The 5,332-nt window shown below is 41.1% G+C and overlaps 1 long non-coding RNA gene across 2 annotated transcripts; it reads right to left on the bottom strand.

Moving 5' to 3' along the window:
• Positions 1–350: 350 nt before the first annotated feature.
• LOC123061027 (uncharacterized) lies at positions 351–4,278 on the bottom strand. Of its 2 annotated transcripts, none has more exons than XR_006428437.1 (6): positions 3,764–4,278; positions 3,403–3,513; positions 2,405–2,726; positions 1,761–1,912; positions 1,137–1,311; positions 351–549 (listed from the first exon to the last, which is right to left on the bottom strand). It is a non-coding gene; the product is annotated as an uncharacterized lncRNA (long non-coding RNA). The 2 variants fall into 2 exon arrangements; XR_006428436.1 differs by having other exon boundaries at positions 1,137–1,304; positions 3,764–4,277.
• Between the last annotated feature and the right edge of the window lie 1,054 nt (positions 4,279–5,332).

The raw sequence follows: 5,332 nt of genomic DNA, 5'->3' as shown, positions 1-5,332 counted from the left end.
CGACCGACATTCTGTTGGGCCTGCTATGGTCCTTTCCCGACCAACAGTCTATTGGGCTTGCCATGAAGCTTTCCCACCCAACTGTTTGACATAATTTGTTTTCCCAACCAACAGTCTATTAGGCCTTCCAGGAGGCTTTCCCGACCGACTGTGTGACAGGGTTTGTTTTCCCGACCAACTTTTCGTTGGCCCATGCATTAGCTTTCTTCGACAGACTATGAGATGGTTTTTTCGTTTTGCCCACAAACATCCAATAGCCCTCAATAGCTTACATTTGCGTTACCAACAAAATATAAATCAAGTTTCATGTTTCATAACAATAACATGCATGCCCTAACAATAATAAACCATAACCAAACAATAACACATTAATTAATTTCAGATGTAAATACTTCATCCATTACAATATGGTTCATTTTGTCAGACACAATGCGAGTTTACAAAATGATATATAAAGTGCATCTCCAACGATTCAGTCACCATTACACAAAATATCCCATTTACACAAACCACCGTCTTCATGTTTCCTCGTCTTCTTGCCTATTTTTCCTACATAATGTAAAGTTGTGATTACATTCATAAAGACAATGGCACCATAAAAATTTGTATAAAACATAGCATTGAGAACAACTATTACTTCACAAGGCAAGCTAGTACCAAACACCTACTAAGAAAGGCACTCCATTCAAGTTCAGGTAACCATGTAAAGGGGCATACTAAGCACTAGTTAAAGTGTCCTTATTTCTAGACACTATATTCATTGATAACAAGAAGGCTTCTGTGAATATCAACAAGTTAAATTATACAAGGAGCTGTCCATTGGATGACTTTACTGTGACCGCATTAAAATTTAGAAAGTAGTTGGCAACATAACGAATGGTTTTAAACTAAAACTGAGAGCGACCTTCTCCGACATTAGCTCATTTTATGGAGCGTAATTGTATTTCTCACCAAAGATTAAACATAATGGGGCAAAAATATGTAGGCGTTTACAGAATACTTTAGACTTTATTTACCCCGGTAACTTCTATAGCTCAGACCTCTAAAAGCAGCCAAGCTAGATACTACAACTACACTATACAAAATTTATCCATGTTCTGGTTCTTTTATCATATGATTAATAGATGCATCAAAACCTGATAATGAGCTAGCAGGTCGACATATCCAGGAATTCCTAGGACACCATGTGCTAGAGGTTTTTGAAAATCCATTTCTGCAGCACATAGCACATTGATGTTGGCAACCCTCCAGCATACCCTTTAGGTAGATAGGCAAATGCTTACACACCATGTGTCAATTGAACCCTGCAAACTTCAGAGTGTCAATGGTGTCAAGTAGAAGTAACAAATGCATCTATAATATTCAATTGGTTAGGTACACACTTAAAACTTCAGAAAATCTCCAGAGATAAGACTTGTTCTATCTTCTAAGTGGTATCAGGACTGATGCAAAATGTCCAACTAACTGTTCGACATTCAATTGTAACCTATCTTAGTATGTGAAAATGTAATCCGGTGAGCGTAAAATTTCCATCTCAGCCTGAAAAATTATTGTTCAAATCAGGGGAGAAGTTATTTGCAACAGAAATGGACCACGAGATAGTAGTATGAATGTACGTCAGTCTCAGTCTGATGGTTTATTTCTTTTCTTCATTCTAAGAAAAGTACAATCATGCTTGTGCTTTCATCCGCTAATCAAAAATGACTAATGAAAGGATGATGTATAGACGAGCGACCAGAAAAGATCTATCTACCTCTTACCTGACTACGACGCCATTGTGCACGAATAGAAGCAGCTTCTTGAAGAATGCTCGGTTCTTCCTCTTGTTCCAGATTCATGTACAGCTATTCGGTTGCACCCTCACATGTTAACATGTACGTAGGTTTGATTGCTGAGTTCTCTATCGAATATTCTGCAATGTTATTGCACATAAATGGATGTATCATTACACTTATTACAAAGAAAAATATAGTATCTCCCAAAGAAAATAATCATGGATTCATGTACAGCAATCATGTTTTCATTACACTTACCATCAAAGCATTAATCATGTATAATGCTGAAATAACAAAATAGGTACTTACCCTGGAACCACCAAAATCATGTATCTTGGATTTTAGTGGTTCCAGGATAAGTACCTATTTTATTACCAATCCTCAAACTTAACAAAGTAAGCAGCCTCACTTATTAATCATGGAGCTGGTCATCTTTAATGGCTAATATCTATTATGCAAAATTTATTTTAGCTAGTCACCTACCACAATGATAAAACAATAATCAAGTCTAGGTCAGAGGCGGAGGCGGGGGTGCGAGCAGGGGTCAGACACCCCCCATCGCCTCGCCCCCCTGTGAGTTTTCGTTACCTGGTACTGATATGAACTGTACGTATACATAAAGTGCAAACCTGGTTTCTTTTAGTGTTTGACACTAATGGCCTAGCACGAATTTTCCAGCTCAAACGCCCAATGTGAGAAAGCATCCCTTGATGCCCTGATCGCTTGTTGTACGCATCAGGAAAAAAAGACTACATGCATCCGTGAGATCAGGTAGTCTGTTTCCTATCCTTCAGGTAATTTTGTTCGCGGGCATCATGGCTTCTAGGGTTGCTGGCTCCGTGTGCCCTACGTCGTCGTCTCCTCTGCCCGTCCGCAGCTGCGGCACAAGGCAGAGGCCACTCCACTCGTGTGGAGATTGAACCCACGATGAAGACCATGCCAGCTTGTGTGCTGCACCGGCATCATGCATCACAAAATCAACTTAAAAAAATCTAGGTACATCACTGGTAAATAATATTTGTGAATTAATACAATTCCGTTGAAGACAGTGGCGGTAAAATTACAATATAGGATTCTAATTTTACTCCTCGTTTAACGTTTGAAACAGTATGTATGAAGAGAAAGGATACAACAGAAACATATTCATTTTTCCCCAGCCTAACATATTTGGTTTTCAAGCCCATTGCTTCTAGCTCAAACGTTACAGAAAATGCAAATCCACCTGACAAGCAACCGTTGTAGATGATAATTCCAACCCCAATCCTGTTGATATGCAACTGGTAGAAATGTAGTTTTTTTTATATATTACCAGACATATGTTGCAATACAATCATATCAGTTCTACTTTAGGGACTATATTCTTGTGTTGTGTCTCTCAAACGATTATTATCTTCCTCGCCCCCCTCATGTCTAAATCCATACTCCGCCCCTGATCTAGGTTCCATCAGTTGCATGCCCAAAGAATAAGATTTGGCATATCATTCATGAGAAAATAGCCAGATAAGAGAAAAAAACAAGCAACCTGACATAATCTCAGTTACACATCGGAAGTGAGAGTAAGCAAAAATAATGCAAGAAACCAGCAAATAGTATAACAAAACTTAAGATGTGAAAAATAAATACTCACCTATCCAAATCCACTTGATGTGATGCAGGTATAAAAATCATCGAGTGGCCTTTTGTTAGTAGTTGAGTAATTGCCCAAACATCCACCAAACCTATGAAAGTTTGTTTGACCCTGCAAAAAAACATTATCCAATTCAGTCTGCTAACAATCACATGATATAAATAGAGAATGATAATAATCAATGGCTAGGGTTTGAACTTTTAGTGCTTCAAAATCATTTTTATTCCATGTATCAAAGCAGCACAGATTTGTTTTGAAAGAGATCAATATGCAGAGAGGTGAGGGCACCAGCCATTGGGGCTATTGAAGGTTAAATCTGCACACACACACACACACAGAGAGAGAGAGAGAGAGAGCTTACTGATGTTGTTGCTGCTGTGGATGGCTAAGAGAGATGGGGCACCAGCCACCGCGCCCCTAGTCTCCAGAAGTTAAGGGAGCAGAGGCCGCACACCTCGTTCCGAACCACCAGGGCCGAAGAGACCTTGTCCCGCTCAGATCTGCAACAATGGGAGTGGGGAAGAGGGAGCTGCGTATGGGTTGGGGGCTTGGGGCGGTGGCACCATAGGAGGGAGGTGAGAGGTGACCTCACCGAGCGCTTGGGCACGAACAAAAAGCGCCGCCACCGGCAGCTGGGTGAGGGCATCGGCGCTGCAGGACCACCTCAACATGGGAAATCAGCAGCGATGTGGGGATGGTGATGGAGTGGTGGGAGGAAGAGATGGACGGAGTGGTGGGAGGAAGAGATGGGCGGAGTGGTGGAACCGTCGCCGGATGCGAGCGTCGCCGCCGCCGCTCAGATCGGAAGAGAAAGAGATAAGGGAGAGAGGACAAAGCGATAGCAGTGTTGTGTTTTTTTTTCTCTTGAGCGGATGATGTTTTAGGAGGTGGGCTGTGGTGGCGCGGCATGAAAATTTTGGATGGGCTTCGCGCTAAGTTTCGCAGGCGCGCGCGCGCACTGATATTTTGGGTGGCCAGTTGGCGGCCCACAGTCGGCCGGAAACATTTGCCGACCGACTGTGTGATACGAGTGCAACTATTACCATCCAACAGTTTGACGCTATACATTTCAGCATTCCCGACCGACAGTTGGTTGTTATATGTGAGTAATACCAACCAACGGTTTGATAAAAGTTTTATAAACAAACAGTCGGTCGGCAAAATTGACTTTTCCCAACACACGTATGTAGGAAATGCAGTGTCGTGGTGTAGTGAATATGGCGCCAACCTTCCAAACCCCCGATGGATGGAGGGAGTATGACGTAGTACCTTGTGTTTAGTTTAGATTAATTCCTTGACAAAGTTGTTCCAAGTCAAACCGTTGTATGTAAGTAAATCTTAAGTAGGGCTAAACACGATCATGCTCCCCGCAAAAAAAAAAACACGATCATGCTACTTCGCGTAAGCAGTGATGTCCAGTTCAGTTGAAAAGGTTGAGACCAGTTCGTGAGTTCCCTTTGCTCCGGAGGTGCGCGCAATGCAATGATGAGAATGTTGGTGGGTCGACCCTGCACACGCCTGTTACACAAATGATTACATGTTTATTTCCGCACGCACATCACTATTTACCCTTTCTGCTTTTGTTGCACAGTAGATAAGGCCGGGCAGGCCATTGACCTCTAGTAGTAGAGACGAACAAAGTATGCTTTCTTCCAGTAGCTACCTAGGTTGCTCTCCTTTTTTGATGCATGAGAAGGTATGATTGCTCACCCTTGCAATAAGTTGGCTATCTATCTACTTCCTTCGTTTTTATTTAGTCTATATATTAGGTTTAATTGAAGTCAAACTTCGTAAGGTTTGACCAAGTTTATGAAAAAAAAATAATATTTACCATAACAAATCTATATGATATGAAAGTACATTCAATAATGAATCTAATTATATTGATTTGTTATTGTATATGTTAATATTTTTGTTTATAAACTTGATT

Source organism: Triticum aestivum, chromosome 3A, assembly GCF_018294505.1.
Source record: "Triticum aestivum cultivar Chinese Spring chromosome 3A, IWGSC CS RefSeq v2.1, whole genome shotgun sequence".
Taxonomy (NCBI): Eukaryota; Viridiplantae; Streptophyta; class Magnoliopsida; order Poales; family Poaceae; genus Triticum; species Triticum aestivum.
The sequence above is the reverse complement of the archived record's forward strand: the minus strand, read 5'-3'. Positions and strand labels throughout refer to the sequence as shown.